This window comes from Anser anser, assembly GCF_964211835.1.
Source record: "Anser anser genome assembly, chromosome: 3".
Lineage (NCBI taxonomy): Eukaryota > Metazoa > Chordata > Aves > Anseriformes > Anatidae > Anser > Anser anser.
This window is the reverse complement of record NC_139722.1, coordinates 123,115,138-123,132,352: the sequence shown is the minus strand read 5'-3', so window position 1 is coordinate 123,132,352 and position 17,215 is coordinate 123,115,138. Positions and strand designations below refer to the sequence as shown.

The following is a 17,215-nucleotide window of genomic DNA, read 5'->3' as shown; positions in this document are numbered from 1 at the left end:
CAGGTTTTTTGTATTTATTTATTTATTTTATTTTATTTACAGGCTAACCCCTTAAAAGCAGAGGTCCAAGCCTTGCACTCTGACCTGTTGCTACTCGCTGTTCCCATTCCTAGCCTCTTAGCTCATGTTCTGCCCATCACTTGGTGTGCTCTGAAACTGCTGTTAATTACCTTGCAGAGCCTGTGGAGTTGGTTTCTTGTCAAAGCTCAAGTAGTGAAACTATTTTTTTTGATGCAAAGTAGAGAAACTTCTGTTTGAAACCGCTCTTAGTTCTCCCCCCTTCTTTGTTCATCCTCCTTCACCTCAAACCCTTCCTCTTAAGGTGTGCCTTTTAAAAAGAGCGATTAAATGTTCAGCTGTCAGCTCAGGGTATGTCTGCTACTCTAGCTTGAGGAGCCGGAGTTGATGAGAAGCAGCTAGATGTTGTGCTCTGCTTTGACTCTATGGCAAAATGCTTCCAGGTAGGATGCTCTGGATAGGACAGCTCTTGGTCTGGGCTTTCCATGTCAGGACTCCTAGGTTTTGTCTGGAGGATGGTGGTAGGAAAATTTTGGTGGAAATCTTCGGTAATAAATAGGCTTTTCTCCAAGCCAGTAGGAGCATAAAGAAATGCCCAGAAAGCCTAGACTGGAGCTGTGTAAGAAAGAGATTTTGTGGTGCATCTCCATAGCTAACTGGGCACTAGCTTTGGGCTCACTGGCCACTTGAGGAGGGAGGCCAAGAACTGGGTGCCTGGGGGCTTCCCCGCACGGTTATTGCATCAGCAAGGCCCCTGCAGAGACTGTTGGAGAACTTCCCACAGTAATTGCCCTTTATGGAATTGTTTTAGGGAGAAAGTGAGCTGCTGGCTCTGGCGCTCAGATAAGTCAGCTAACTTGGATTTTGTGCCTGATTTCTTATCACAGTCAATCTCTGGGACCTTAAGATCTCTGTAAAGCCTTGGGAGCTTTTGTTCCTTTTAAAATAAGAATACCAGCATACCCAGCCTCAAAGAGGCTTTTGTCTACATTGCTTTTTTACATCATCATGTTTACAATTAATGAAAAAAGGTGAGCTGAGGAAGAAGAGGAAGCTATAAAGTCATCGCTGCTATTTCAGTCCGGTTGGCTGCTTGCTCTTTTTTTCTGGAGGAAATTGTTCAGGGAACAAATTATAGGACTGAATTGGCAAGGTCTGTGAAATTTGGGGTAATCTCTGAAAATGTTTGTCAGCTATGTGAAAAGACCTTGCTTGTGGGATTCAAGTAATTAGGATGTAAGGAACTAGTAATGAGGAATTAATTAATGTTGTGAGATTTGGAAAGATCCTTTAGGAGGTTGAATGTTTCTCTGCGTTTTTGCTTGCTCCTCTGCTGGTTTACATCATGCAGGTCAAATATGACTTGTGCTCTTGTCTAGTCATGAACTTGGGGTGGGGGGCAGAATCTGCCTCGTTTCACGCGATGCAGCTTCCCTTGTGCCACCTGGTCCTTTTAAGACTGTTCTCTAATGGCAAGGGTCCCTTGCATGCGTGTGTCCCTTTCCCACCCTTCACCTAGCATTGCAAAAGGACAGCCTCTTTCAGGATCAAAAAGACACAGCTTCCTCAACCTTAGGAGTCCCACTGAGGTGTCGGGGAACCCCAAATACCCCACAGCTTCTGAGACTGACTTTGTTGGCATTGTTCCCTCTCAGCTGTGGGCCTTTGGGGAGCTGCTGTGCTGGTCCGTGATGGGCGTAGGCAGGCTGCCCCCAGAAGGTGAGCAGATCAGCTCACCTTGAAAAGGCACAGGGAGCTGGTCATATATAACCTTCCAGACCTGAGCATCACATGCTGATTATATTTAATTAAAAGGGAAAGACATACGGCTGGTCTTTTTTTAATTGCAGTGCTGTGGAAATTGAGGGTAACTGTCAGGGATTTCATCAGAGGGCCAGTGACTGGAAAATAAGCTAGACGAAGGGAGTCTTTTTCCTCACTAGACCTCCCTATGAATTATGTTCTTGAGGGGAATGCATATTACAGATACATGCGTTATAGTTTTGCATCCAAAAAAATAACATCAGGGACTTAAGATTTCAAAGACTCTGGACGTTTATCTGTTGTAAATGTAATTATATCGAGAAGTAAATAAGACTCTGCAATTTATAGGCACTTTAATCTTGCGCTATTTATGGACATAGAATTGCTTAGAATAATGCTGCCTTATTTTATACTGATGGGATTGTATTTTTACCACTATATAGTAAGGGTTATTTCAGCTGTGAACCTTTGTCAGAGCCTGCCTGTTTCCAGAGGGTTGTAAACTGGCTCGTGTTGCCTCTGCAGCGATGTGAACTCTCAGGCTTGGAGGAATGCATTAAAAAATTTAAGATACATCAGTGTACCAAATATTTATGTTGATGGATAAAAATAGAGGACTTCCCAAATGTGGATGGGTGTGTGCATGTATGAATGTTCTGAAGGGAGAGCTAAAATTAACAACAGTTTATCTGATTATGCTGTTCATTATGTAATGAGAGAGGGGGTGCACGCAGAACTCAGAAATCCTCCTACAGTCAGAGAAAGTTACTGTAAATAGACAAAAAAAACCCAACAACCTCTTCCTTTTGGGAACTGGTCCATACACAGCTCTGCTCTCTTTCACCAGGGTAAGGTGAACATGCTCTTGCCCTGCTGGCCAGATTTCTGTCATGCTATGGGACTAAAGGAAAGCACCTGCAGGCGTACTGCTGTGGTAAGAAGGAAAGTGTAAGTTTCTAGCACAGAAGCTGGCTGCAAGAAGCTATGTTAGCAGAAGCCAGAGCGTGCCTCCTTTCTGATTCTAATACGCTCGCTCTTAATCAGCAGTGCTTTGACGTCTCCTGCTGAATAGCACTGAAAGAAGCAAGTTGCAGAATCAGGGCCCGAGCTTCTCAGCCATTGTATCCCAGGACAAAAGAGACACGCGGGGTCACTTCAGAGTAAACAGGGGGTTGGAAAGCGGGGTGAAATGGAGAAAATATTTTTGGATCTTCATCAACCCCCAGAAATACCTTGGCTGTTGAGTCAGCAGCAGAGATGTTTGTACCTCGCTTCAGCCTTTTATCAGGCACAGCTGCATTTGGAGGTAGTACTGGAAGCTTTTCGCAAATGCTTGGCTTGTGCGAGTCTCTTTTTTTTTTTTTACCTATTGTCTACCTCTGATTCCCTCAAACAATGTCCTTCCCAAACCAAGCATGTATGTATGTATATATAAATATAGGAACCAGGGTCCTGTTTGTGAAGACAACATTCATGCTTGGGTATGTTGGTGTCTGGCGGGTCAATTTATAATTGTCTCTACGTGCTTACTGCTGCAAATGGGAATGTTGTTTATCTGCTGGTCAGTGACAGTCAGAGATTCTTTTGAAGCATCGTAGAAAATCAAATAAATTACCTCAAATTTCATCCTTACTGGAAGAATGTACATTTATCAGTGGGAGTGAGGAGCAAGCACGTCCCTATCAGCAAGTAATAGCCTCTGGGAAGTAATTTTTTGAACCAGATAAGTGAGCAAACCCTATAAAGGGTGATCAGTAAACAACCAAATTCCGCTGTACTCGAATCTCAACAAGGATACCATCAGTTCTCCTGATGTTCATTTTTCCCACTTCTGTTATTCTGTGTCGTGCTGTCCCCGCCTGAGATGGTGGTAGTTCATTGTGCCATATTCCTGCTTTTCAATAAAAAGTAAATAGATTTTTGATTTAGGATCATTTTTGTTTAGTGATAGAAGGGACTGTTTTATTTTTTCATTCCCGTTAGTTACAGTTTAAGGTATTTGCATTTGAACGAGAACTTTTTCCTCTCTCACTCTTCACCTTCTCCTGCCCACTCAGGCAATGAAGTTGCATCCTTCTCATTTTGAAATAGCTTTTTTTTTTTAAAAAAAAAAGCTTAAAGGCTAATAATCCCCCAAATTACAATTATCAGTATTTATCAAAGTAAAACACAGCGTCATGCTGCATTTGATACAAAAGCATCCAGCTGAATATTCTATTAGACAGGTCCTGTGAAGTTAAAAAGAGGACCGGGTTGAGTTATCTCACCATGGGAGGAAAAAGGCATGCACAATCAGATATTTAACACTCCTTTGCAATTATGGGAATTTTTATTCTCTCCCTAGTAGGGAACATAGCATTTTACTGCAGTGTTTCAAGTTTGCCTCCAATGGTATCTGATAGAAGTGCTTTTATCCCCTGAAGATACAGTACAAAATACAAATCATCATTGGTTTTATCTCAGCTGGAGCTGCCTATTTTCTAAATGAGTTTACTCTGTGCTACTGCCCATCAGGCACATTTTTCATCCTTCATCCCCACTCTTTTACTATAGCTGGGTTTAAGTCCTTTCTTCTGTCCTTTGTTCCTTCAGCTCAGCGAAGTAAACAGCAGGATTGATCTTACACTGCATTTTGGTATTGTTCCAACTGCTCATCAATAGACATGGGCTGGGAATGCACTGACTGGAAAAGAAGGGCAAGATTGAAATTCACTTTTTGTTCTTTGTGCCTTTTAGTGTGCAGCGGAATGTCCCTAATCTGAAAGCTGCTACACTGCCTGCCTATCAACATGCAAATTAATCATCAAGTGACGAGTCCCATATTTGCTCTAAGTAAAAGCCTTTAAAGGTATCTATGCAAAAAAGGAGGGGGAAAAAAAAGGTTATTTTTTTAATGCTGTTACTAGTAACTGGTACGGGGAAGAAATGTCACTGTTTTTGTGTCTATTCCCTGGCATAGCAATGAGCCTGATGCTTTGGAGCCATCGAAGCAGAGGGGGAATCTTTTGGTGCCCTGGTAAGCAAGACAACTTAAACTAAAGATTAACTGCAGTTAGCAGCAAAGTGAAGGAGGCATTGCAAACAAAAGCAACGTCGTGACTGCAAATTATTTGTACCTGCTTTCCTGAGGAAAGGCATTAGGAATAAACTTACAGATGCTGAAACGCAATCATTTCTCATTTTTTGAGCGCACAGTGTTTCCACTTGTAACTTTTCCCTGGGGTCTTGAAGGATTATAATTGAATTTGGGGCTGTAGCAAGAATATACAGTACTACTCTGTTTTAATATCCATTGACTTTTATACGGCAGTTTGATAAAATGTTTGAATGCAGGAAAAATGTATGCATTCTTTGTGGAAGACTAAACAACTGGCAGAGAGTAACTGAGGGCTGGGGAAGAGCTGGCTTATGTGTATGAGAGCTTTGCTGGCACGCTTATCTGGCTGGTGAGGAGCAGTATTTCAGAACAGGTCCCACTTTCCATCACTGTTGAAGTGATATGCTTGTAAATACGTTGCACAAGAAATGGCACCAAGCTGCCTACCTGACCAGAGTAGTTTAATTTGTTATCATAGCACTGAATTAATTTAGTCTTCCTGTTCTTACTGGTTCTACAGGGCTGATTCTTCATCCTTGCCCATGCGATAAGACTCCCTAACACAGAGCTGTATGTGTTCTCCAGTCCTGAAAACTTTATTTATCTGTCTTGCCCGCTACACAATTTGAATATCTATCTACACCTTTGCAATAGAAAGGAAGAAGAAATAAGAAAGGATTGCATCCTGGTCTCACACCGGAGACATAACCACATCCAAAGTTGCTCATAATTTTTGTTAGCTTACATTTCTTTCAGCCTTCTTGTTCTGCACCCAGGGGTAAAGTACCCTTTGCTATGTAGATAGGGTTGTAATTTTCATTCTTTCTTGGAGGCAAAAAATGCTTCCTCCTTGTTTATCTCTGTAGAAATCTTTCAGAAAAAGGGAGGGGGGGGGGGGGGGGAAGAAAAACATTCTAATGTGTGTTGTGCTCAGCTGGGCCTAAGCTGTGCAGTACACGTACAGACGCAAATCTCCCCCAATTTGTGGGGTGAGTGCTCTGCTCTGTGCCTGGGCTTGCAGGGAGGATGGAGCCATGTTGTGTGTGTGAGATGGAGGTATCGGAGACTGAAGGGGGGGAACGGGGTCCCTGAACTGGACATGAGTGAATGAAGGTGTGTATGTCCCTATAAATAAGTAGTTGAGAGCTGGGGCTCCGCCTGCCCATCCTGGGCCCACCTTTGGCTTCTTGTGAGTGCCTGGGCTTGCTGCAACCTTGCTGCATGGAAACAGGGCAATGCAGCCATGGATGAGGGTGTGGAAGTGGATTTACAGCTGGGCAGCAGGAAGAGCAATTCAGCTGCTGTGCTGCAAGGAACCTACCCTTGCACCTCGTGAGCCACTTGGAAGGTGCTGGGGCCTTGCCTTTGGGCTTGCAGCGGGGGGTCCTGGGCTGCGGGATGGGAGGGGTGAGAATACTGAGGAGGGGCCTGAGGAATTAGTACCTTTTAAAAATAAAAAGAGTTTTGTTCTTACTTGGGAGAAGTATAAGGGCTCCTGAGGTTTTACCGTCTGCAACTCTTCCCTTGATGTTTACGTGGAACGATGAGGCTAGGTGGCTTGTGATACCAGGCCTCGGTGTAAACCTGACTGGATGAATCATTTCTCATCCAAGAATAGGCATTTGTCTGGTGTCTGGGAGGCCAAGCTTCTCTTTAGAGAGGTCATCTTTTCTCTAGCGTGACTTTGTGAGTGTTGGCACAGCGCAGCCAGGACCTCTGGAACCCGCTCTGCTGGGAGCGATGCTTTGCCAGAAGACTACTTGCCACCAGGGAGTTCATAAGAAGCAAGACTTCCCACTTCTTGTCACTAGAAAAGAATAAATTAAAAAGTGATACATTACACAGAGCGCCAGCCACGCTGCTTTAACAAGGAGAAGAGTGTCTACAGGTATCTCTTCTCATATTCCCTCCTCCCTGCTGTGTATGTGCCAAAGTCAGGTGTGTGTATATATGCTTATGTGTACACATATAGAGGAGAGTGTGTTTCTTGGCCTGCATAAGAAGTGAACTCCTGCATGCTTGTTTATGGGTCCTGTGATGTTTCTTTCACAATTCCACAGGTGGATGGGAGCCTTTTTTATCCTCTTACGGATGTGTGCTGTGCATCCTTCTTCCAGCAGAGTTCAGCGGTGATGCCGAAGGTGCAGCACCTCTGGGGGGCCTAAGGTCAAAAATGGATCTCCCCTGGTAATTGGCTGGCTCGAGCCAGTCACATGCAGAGTAAATAAGTTTTGCTGTTCACCTTGATTGACTTCAGAGGTCAGTAATTGCCTGTGATGCCACACACTGTTCCTCCAGCTCCCAGAAAACTTAATTTGACAGGTGAAACACTTCAGTGAGAATAGTACAACTTCTTGCAGCTAAACAGGGTGCTTTTACAAGAGAAGGGCTTTTTAAAGTGATGTAGCTCTTTTTCTTTTTTTTCCTTTCCTAGGAAGCCCCTGCTGTGCAGGCTCAGTGCCTGTGGAGTAGGCTGGCCTGTATGTGAACGCAGTGTTTCAGGAGGTGGGGTGCTAATGGGGCCAGCTGGAGAAATGGGCAGACTTCCCTGTCTTTCAGAGATGCTTTGGAAGACCTTGCACCAAGTGAGGATGATAACTGTGCTTAAAGAGTGCAGGCAAGCGAGCGCAGCCTCACCAGGCTGGGAGAGGCTGGGAGTTTCCAGCAAAACGTCGACACCAAAACGCTTTGGCAAAAAGGCTGCTTTGTTTGGGTGACCTTCCCAAGTTCGGGTGACCTTCCCGAGCTAGGAGGGCTGAGACACCTCCTTGGTTTTCCTGCCTGGTTCCTCATTTGGTCTCCTGCCAGTGCCAGGCTGCATTTGTAGAGTCCAGACAGGAGCTGAGTTGCCCTGGGAGCCTTACAGAGCAGAGAGCAGACATCTAAAGGTCTTCTGCAGCCGGTCACCTTTTCTGGTCCCCTCAGGCTGTGTTGGAGCTTTGCAATGCATCTGGGATGAGATGGTCACCAGCCCCAGGCCACCTTGCAGGTGAGGACCAAGCGTTTAGCTATGGTGGTGTGTGGCTGCAATGTTTCTTTAGCTGGTGAACTTAAAAGGGAGAAAAATATTTTGGCAAAACCATTTTTCTTCAAAAAGTGTCCATTAAACTTACCCCCCCCCTTGTTTTTATAATGGAATGCACACAACAGTACGCATATTGACTTATGTTTTCAGTCAATATCAAGATTTATTGTCCCTTGAGTTAAATGAATCACAATATTGACCTCAACGTAAGCCAATACCTGCTTAATGTATTTTTTTAAAAGTATTTTGTATTCATTTTTAGTAATAGGGCCCATACAGTAGTCTATAATATTCATCTGTATTCCCCCTCTTGCTCTTTTCCCCCCTTTTTTATTTCCTCGTCTGTCTTTGTTGATGGCTATCATAGCAGTAGACACTGGATTCATTTAATGAATGAGAAATAAAGATGTCCAATAGCTGGTATATCTCCATTATAGGGACTGAATGAGTCATTTCCACAATCAGCTTGCCTTCTCTAGCTTGGGCTGGGGAAAACAAGGTGCATCGCTTCTAGCGAGCACTGTAACAGAAACCATAGCTAAGTGCTGCTCATATGTTGTTTCCGTGCCACTTCTTTCTTTCTCTTTCTTTCCTTTCTTTTTCTTTCCTTTTCCTTCTGCATTTAAATTTTCCACAGGAGGGGAAAAAACAGTATTTCTTTAATATTGAATTCCATTTATCTCCATAAATTGGTTATGGTATACGATCTAAAGGACTCAGCTGTTTTTAAAATAGGTTTATTCCTTTTCCTTTAAGATTATTTCAGATTATTTCCACACAGTATAGGCGAGTTATAAGAAGACTCATTTTGCAGACTTCAGTGAGAGCTGCACATTTGCAGTGCATCATTTCAGATGTGGAATGTTGAACAAAGAAATTAAATTTATATGTATCACCTAAATTATTTCAGATTCATGGTTCAGCAAAGAGTTCAGATCCTAATCAAATATGTAGTTTGCATGGGCACTACACCTTTTCTCAATAATAATATGGCACTTCTATTTACAATGCTTGAGTAGATTTTGTAATAATGCTTTTACTGAAATTTACCTTTGTTTTTTTCTGCTGTGCTTTTGGCTACCCATTAGATGTGCGCGCTCTTAGAGCAAAGATAATGATTGCAAGTAACTTTTATGGGGAGGGTGAGAGAGAAATTGGGGCACCTCTAAAATACTTCTACCCCTCAGACTTTTCCAAGGACTACCAAAATGCCTGTTGATCTACGGTCATTCTGATCTATCCTGTGCTGAAGGGAACAGTTTAGATATTGAGGTCATGAGAAATTATCTGAAAAGCTGTCTCACTAGAATCACACCAACATTCACTGCCTCTGCTCTAGCATGAAGGAGAAAAACACCAACAGAAGATGTAAAGGAGAAGTCAGAAGAATAACATTATTGAAGCTGGCCTAGGGGAAGGAAAAGGTGGAAGAGCAGCCTGCATTCATCTGCTGCTCCTGGCTGCAGAGGCAGAAAGTCCTGAAGTGTTTTTTACTCCAGCCTATGCATTGGCCCATCAACAGATATTAGGATATTCTGTAAAGCAATCCCCTATAAAGTAAGGATGTAGGCAGTTAATAAGTGGCCTTTCCACAATCTGCCTTGCAGTGAACCCTAGCTTGCCTCTGGGTAGTGTGCTGCGTGAATCTGCAAGGATTTGGGCCACTAAGTAATTACCAGTGGAATATAACCATCCCTACTGCAGTGATGCTGCACGGGAGAAGGGCTACAAAAGACTGCATTTCAGTCTTGCATGGGCATTACAGGCCATGCTTAACTGACACAGTACATTTTTATGGAACTGAGAATTTTGGAAGGCAAGAGATAAGAAACTAAAAATCACTTCCCATATTCTTGAGATGTTGCTACTGATGGAAGCAGGTTTGGTCTCTTTCCTGTGCCTCAACATAAATATGTTTAGAGCTGGTCATGTAAGCACGTCAGCCTGTAGGAGCAAAGCAGCCAAGTTTGCTCAGGAAGATCACTGATGGATGATGTGAATTCACTGATGTGCCATCTGATGCAAGCCCAACTGGAGCCCCTCCATGCGCTCTGGAAGAGGCCCAGATCTTCACTCAGTCCATATTCAGTGTGTGAGCCAAGGCTTACCAGGATGGCATCTGAAGCATCCTTAGGAGAGGGATTATGAAAGTGCATTGCTGGAGCAGCCGGAGCGAGAACATGCATGTGTGAATGCATGTGCTTGTAAACAAAGAGGAGATTTGGGATTATGGAGAAACTCTAGGCAACATGAAAATTACTTTTGTCTTCGTTTTTCTGCCCTGTGGATTTGCTGTCTTGTGCTAAATGGTTCTGTGATGAACCCTGAGGTTGGTCCAATCCTGTGACTGATGCTTTAAATAAAAAAAGGGGGTGGGGGGGGAGAAAAGAAGAAAAAATCCTGCTTAAGTGACAATATCACTTTGAGAGAAGAATTGTGCCTTTTCTTGGTCCTGTCTTCAGACTACATTCTACATTGTTTAACCGTGTGTATCAGTCCAGGCTGGGGGATGACCTGGAGAGGAGCTGTGCGGAGAAGGACCTGGGGGTCCTGGTGGCCGACAGGTTTGCCATGATCCAGCAGTGTGCCCTGGTGGCCAAGAAGGCCAATGGGATCCAGGGGTGCGTTAAAAGCAGCGTGGCCAGCAGGTCAAGGGAGGTGATCCTCCCCCTCTACTCTGCCCTGGTCAGGCCTCCCATGGAGTACTGTGTCCAGTTCTGGGCTCCCTGGTACAAAAAAGACAGGGATCTCCTGGAGAGAGTCCAGCGGAGGGCCACAAAGATGATACAGGGCCTGGAGCATCTTCCCTGTGAAGAAAGGCTGAGAGACCTGGGTCTGTTCAGCCTGGAGAAGAGAAGACTGAGAGGGGATCTTATCAATGTGTATAAATACCTGAGGTGTGGGAGACAGAGGGATTTGGCAAACCTCTTTGCAGTGGTTTGTGGGGACAGGACAAGGGGCAATGGCCACAAGATGGAGCACAGGAAGTTCCGCACCAACATGTGAAAGAACTTCTTCACGGTGAGGGTGACGGAGCACTGGAACAGGCTGCCCAGGGAGGTTGTGGAGTCTCCTTCTCTGGAGATGTTCAAGGCCCGTCTGGACACCCACCTACCTGGGCAGCCTGCTCTAAGGAACCTGCTTTGGCAGGGGGGTTGGACCCGATGATCTTTTGAGGCCCCTTCCAACCCCTACAATTCTGTGATGCATTGTCCCATCCACTGGTTCCCATGGGGTATTGCACACCTCCAAGCTTGCTTTTTGACCCAATGACTGTTTTTTTAAAAGTTGTTCTTTGGAATGTGGTCTCTGCGTGTGCTTGTAGATCTAAAAACAGACACAGGGGTTTCCTGACATAGGCAACTTCTACTTCTGGCATTGCTGGGAGGAAATGGCAAACCTGCAGGGGAAAATGTTCTTCCCAAAAGTGGCTTTTACATTTCTCTCGGACTTTGGTCCCTTTAACTTTTGTTGTTTTCTGTGGAGTTGCTCATCAAAAATGTTTGCTCAGACACTGTGGGTACTGTAACACTAGTGCTTCTGGGGAAATTTGCTGCTGAAAATGGGAGGCAAGGGAACACATGAAAAATTGTTCTTTGTAAGTCTAACTTCTTCCTTGTTGAGAGAACTTGCTATCTTGCTGGCTCATTATCTATTCCCTTTGGAGAGCTCTGACTTCCTGGGCAGCTAAATTTTGGCATATGTTCTTATGAGGAACTAAGAAATCGGGAAGAAAGCAAAAGGTGGTATTTTTTTTTTTCCCCTCTAAATCCTTCCTCTACTTCTGACGTACAAGCTCTCTATATTGTCCTAGCTTCCTTAACTGAGTGAGTGAAGACTGCAAGTGGAAGGTGGTACAAATGAGACATGAAGTTGCCCTGTTTCTCTTTCTAGTATTTTCTTTTTACAGGAGGAAAATCCCAGTCCCAGTGTCCTCAGAAAAAAAGCAAGTAGAATAGGGAACGTTGCACAGGAAGGGGAAGAAAAGGAGTTGCTTAGAGATGACTGCTCTACTTGAGACATTGGGGATGAGTTTATTTTTGCTGGATCTCACCATTTAAAAGATAGCAAGGAATTCTTCCTCTCTGCTCAGTAAGCTTAACTACAAGTCTAAAAATATGCCTAATTAAAAATATATATTTATTTCCCTCTAAGTCCTGAAACTCCTCAGACTTTGTTTTCAGGCAGCAGTTGAGCAGTGGAGGGTTTCCTTAATGCAAAGAGGAAAAATGAGTGAGAAGCTCAAGTACTTCCCATGTGCAGGAGCTTGTGGCATGAAGAAACCGTTCCTATATCCTAAAGCTTCCTGTCCCATCATGTTATGGTCTCAATAATCAGTTATTTTTTTACGTCCCTGTAGGGCATTCTCTCTGAAATTTTGACATTCACTGTAGTCAGCATTCCAAAGGGAAAGGCGCAATACTTCGCAGCTCTGTGAAAAGTTTTGCCTGCCTGGCTCTTGGCCCATGTTTCTCCAGTTATATCTGTCTCTCCTCTGCCATGTATCCTGTGCCAGGAGTTGGTGTGAGTGCTTAGGGCTGGTAGGATGGGTACCAAAGGAGACTGGTGACTCGCCACTGATGGCAAGACTCGGCTGGATGAGCTCTTCTGTGCTCTTTCCCCCTGATTTTTCACAGCTCTCAAGTCCTTTGCAGATTTTGCTGGAATCAGTAGTAACCAAGGGGCTGAAATAACCTTTGTAGAGGGATTCCCTCAATTCTCACGAAGGTGTACATCTGGTATTGGTATGAATATATATTTTACTGATAAGGTATGTTTAAGCAGTTGGTGTCTTGGGCCTGATTCAGTAAGCCAGTCCAGTTAAGCACTTTGTTAACACTCACTGTATTTGTATGCCTGCATTGTGTCTCTCACAGAGAACTGGAAAGTTTTGCCGTCGGAAGATCTGAGATCCCAAGTGGCGGGCAGAGAGCTGTGAGGAGGCGAATAGGCTGGGAAGAAGCACACCAGGGCATGGAGAATTTGGATCGCATATCCTACCACAGGGAGGACAGAGGTCTGTGTTTACATTGCTTTACATTGATCGGTACAGAAACGTGATTAGGCACCAGAAAAAAAAAAGCAGTGTTGAGCTTGTAAATGGACAGTTTTCTGTCCGAAGGTATGCCTTTGAAAAATCCCTGGCTTGTTCAAACTTTGATCTCATTGATCAGATGTTAACATCAGGTAATTAAATGATGAAATAGAAAGTCAAAGGCCAATAAAAGCTCCTTTTTGGTTAATGAGGATGAACTTAACTTTCTCAGTGGCTGTTTTCAGGGAGAAGAATTACATTCGGTATTTGGTCAATAGTGCATTTGCTTATTAATGGAATGAATGATTTAAAATTAAACAAATGACCCCTCAAGATGTTTATTAGTGGGCATGAAAATGCATGTTGTTCTCATATGGTACTTCATTTCTTTTTAAAAGCAACTTTCTCCTTTGTAGTATTACAGTAATAGTTTATGGCAGTTGTTGCTTTACTGGGTACTGGGAAAAGGAACAACAAATGAAGGAAAGGGGTCTCAGCCCCCATCTCCTTTACTTGCCGCCTGCTTGGTTTGCACAAAATGCCCTTTTTTCATACCATACGTGTACTGGGGGGTGTGTGTGTGGAACATTTCTAACTTTGGGAAGGGGGTTGTAGAGAGGAAGCAAAAAAGCACTTGGAGCCCTACTCCTGCAGTGGTGGAAGTGCAGAGCGGTAGAAGTAATACAGGGCAGCTGAATTAAGTGAAAACCTTTTTAGGTGGAGATGCTAGGCTGCCACAAGGTGATATGATTTTGTTAAAGGAGACAGAGCTACGGTAGCTGGGTCATAGCAAAAAGCACGAGTCCCTCTTCAGCTTCCCTGGTTGTGCTCTGGGTCCCCTTGGGATCCACCTGGCATCTCTGCTCTAGGACTTGGAAGCAACAGGGTGGGCTTTGTGCTCCTGCAGAGTGCGACCAATGCTTTCAGCAAGCACCATGGAAGGAGTTAAGGATGCGAGTTCAGCCTAAAGCTCAGTTTCCTGGCTTGTGTTGGTTGTTGCCAAAATCTTAATGTTGTTTTAATGCATTTTTGTGTGCGTGAATCCATTTTCCAGAGCTGCCGATTGCACACACTAACCCTTTTTATGTAACTAAAAGCCAGCTGTAGTATCCTTGAAGAATCAAATGCTCTCATAGTTCTGGAAATTGCTCTGGGTGTGCATGCGTGTTTATTTGTGCGTCAGCTCTTTTAATCTTTCTACTGAAAACCTAATATACTGTAACTGGGACATTTTCAAAAAAAAAAAAAGCGAACACTTCAAAACAATTCTAAATATAAATGAAATCCGTTTCCAAATGGCTTGTTAAAAAAATGCAGATGGTTTATATTTATTATATCTTTTTTTGTTTTATCACCTTGCAAAATTTTACAGCATAGAATCTTATTTAATGCGGAGGCATTTTAAGCAGCAATATTAGACAGCTGTATGTGCGTCATACTAGGAGATTTTTACAGGATATTAAAACTTGGTTCTGATGTAACCTGGTGTTGAAAAAGCATAGATTAGGCATTTTCCACATTTGTAATTTTTTTGTTAAAAGTAGGCTTTTTCTTTTTTTCTAAATAACCTTTTAGAGTTTGATTCCAGTTGTTCTCAAGGTGTAAGGAAATATAGGCCAGATGATTGAAAAACTGCTCTCTGAGAATACACAACTAACAAAGAGTGGCCCAGATATCATCTTGGCTGAAATTAGGCATAATTATACTCTATAGCAAATTATATAGATAGTTTAAATAACAAAGCACGGTGTTCGCGTTCCTGTGATTATTTTTTTTCCCTTAGTTGTGTTTGCCTTTACAAATTTTCCATTGCAATCAACATGAGAATATGCCGGGTAGCGGCAGCTGACGAAGTGCCAGCCCAGTTTTTTTTTTCTCAGCCTCCAACAGGCACGGGCAGGTTTAATGTTAACCTAACTCAACTACAGCTCCTCTGTTGGTTCTCACACCCTCCAGGTCAGAGCTAAATCCCCTATTAATTAAACAGAAATTATATCCGAAATAAATCACTTGGTGAAGGAAATCCACGGTGGAATTTTTTGAAAGATGTTTGCAATAATTAAACATTCTGTGACTGGTGACATTTTAAATAACTCTTAAAATGCCAACCTGTGTTGATATTTAAAACAGACTCTTCAGTGGAAAGGCAGTGATCCCATTGAGCAAATAATATAAACCACGTCATTGTACAAAAAGGTGGGGGGGGAAAACACGGAACAGCAACAACAAAAAGCCCTGCTCCCAACCGTTTTCATAGGGCAAGAGCTTTCTCTTGAAAGTCTTTTGAAGATACAGGTTGAGGGGTGGTTCAGCAGATGCTTGTGAGGAAGAGCTGATAAACTCGCAGTATCTGCTAACTTCATCCTGGGTCTCGGTGGATCAGGAACACTGGAGTGGGAACAGAAAGGGCTGTGAATTTTGTCTGTTTTTTTTAGGGCTTGTCTGTCCAGTGTTTTGCGGCCTCCTGCACTGCACCTTTCCTCCTGACTCAGTAATTCCAAGGGCATTTTAAGTAGTCAAGTGGAAGCCCAAGTATTTCAGCAGTCCCCAGGCACTGAGCCACTGTGGCTGATGGAGCTTGGAGCAGTATTGCTGCATGCTTGCACAGACTTGCCTCACCCTGTGCCCACTGGCACAGTTTGAAAAAAAATAAAAATAAATAAAAATAAAATCACCCCCATGGTTCCCTTCTACTGTTGTGGAGGAAATACTTAGTTTTGCCCAGGTGTGGGAGAACAGGAGGTGGGGAAATGGTGGTGTAGGAGGAAAAGAAACCCTGGACCTTGTGCAGGTGACTGACGGTGGGAATACCTTGTTGCAATTCCTCTTGTAGGCTGCAGAGCAGGAGAAACTTGAGCATCTCGTAACAGCTACGTTAAAGAGCAGTTGAGGTGACCCCGTTAATGCTGATGTAAATGCCTGAAGTGACCACAGCAGCAGCTGGGAGGTGGCAGAAGAGAGCTGCTTTTCAGCCATGCCCTTTGTTGGTAAGTCATTTCTGCCATGAGCTGATCCCTCCAGGATCTGAAAATCTGTCCCTCCCCTGCCCTGGTGTTGCAGGAGCTCTTGTGGCATTAGAGCAGGCAAGGATGCCTTGGGGTTAAGGTGACAAACCAGCATGGGGATGGGAACCTTCTTCAGACAGGAAGTGTGGGCATCTCCCATCGTCAGGGCAGTTCTTATGCTTTTGTGAAGGATGCAATGGATCATGGCAGAAGGACAGCTCTACAGTGGCTGAGCTCTATTGCAAAGCATTGCAGCCTGGTAGCCCTGTGCTCACGTGTCTGGCCCCTCTGCCTAGCACGACGGCACTGCTGTGTGGGCTCCTAGCTCAGCTGTCCTTTCCTTCCTGTCTGGGTGGGCTGTGTCCCTCAGCTGTGATCTCTGCTTAACAAGGACCCCGTGTGCAGCCTAGCCCAATACAGACCCAGTTACTCAAGAAGTCAGCAAAGCCCGTTTGCCTGGGTTTTGTCTTTTTTTTTTCTTCTTCTTCCAACTGCATTTTACATTCCACCTGGATTTTATAGCAGGCAATTTCAGCGAGAGGCACAGGGAACCAGGAGACTTGGCGTGTCTTTACTTGAGGGAAAAATTGTCTTTTGTGTTGCTGCAGCAGCCTGCTGGCTCCATGTCTGGAGCTTCCTCCCTTGCTGCCGGAGCCGCTCTGCCTGCCGGCCGCTCGCGGGGAGAGCCGCCGAGCCAAGGGATGTGGGCAGCTCGTTTGTAACAGGCGGGTGGCAGCTCGGATGAGCGGCTCATACCTACGGCTTGGATTTATATGCATTTGGGAAACCACAGCTATTCCACTTCCACCAAACCCAGGGCTTTGCCAGGCTAATCCCATTTAGCTGCTTGAAGGCTTAGTTTGTAAGGCTGGGCCAAATCCTGCTGGGGGGAAGAAGAGGAGGCGTAAGCAAATACAACTCACCCGGAGCAAGAGCTAAGAAGATGAAATGCAAAGAACTGCTGATCTAGACTGATCTAACTGCTAAACCGTAGCTCAGGGACATGGATCGTGAGGCTAAGACTGGTCTGCGGAAGCGCGTTTACAGGTAAAATCTTACACGCTTTCTCACTGTGCCAGCAAAAGCTTGCCCACCGGGGTGAAGGCCTGAAGGTCTGGTGGGCGATGGATGGTGGCTACGGATGCCATGAACCTAATCCCTGGTGGCTGTGGTCACTGGGACTGTTTCTTGGCTGGGCTGGACACCAGCGAGGCGGGGCAGGAACAACCTCCTGCGCCCATCAGTGGCCGTCTTGCTGCCTGCTCGCTTAT

The 17,215-nt window shown here is 44.4% G+C and overlaps 1 protein-coding gene across 1 annotated transcript in view; it reads left to right on the top strand.

Annotated features, from left to right (window-relative positions):
- MEIS1 (Meis homeobox 1) overlaps nt 1-17,215 on the top strand; it is a 435,557-nt gene that overhangs the window by 71,089 nt on the left and 347,253 nt on the right. The window contains exons 3-4 of the mRNA XM_083828210.1: nt 12,782-12,921; nt 15,773-15,926. The gene's annotated coding sequence lies outside the window, so the exon portion shown is untranslated. The remainder of the gene's footprint in view (nt 1-12,781; nt 12,922-15,772; nt 15,927-17,215) is intronic.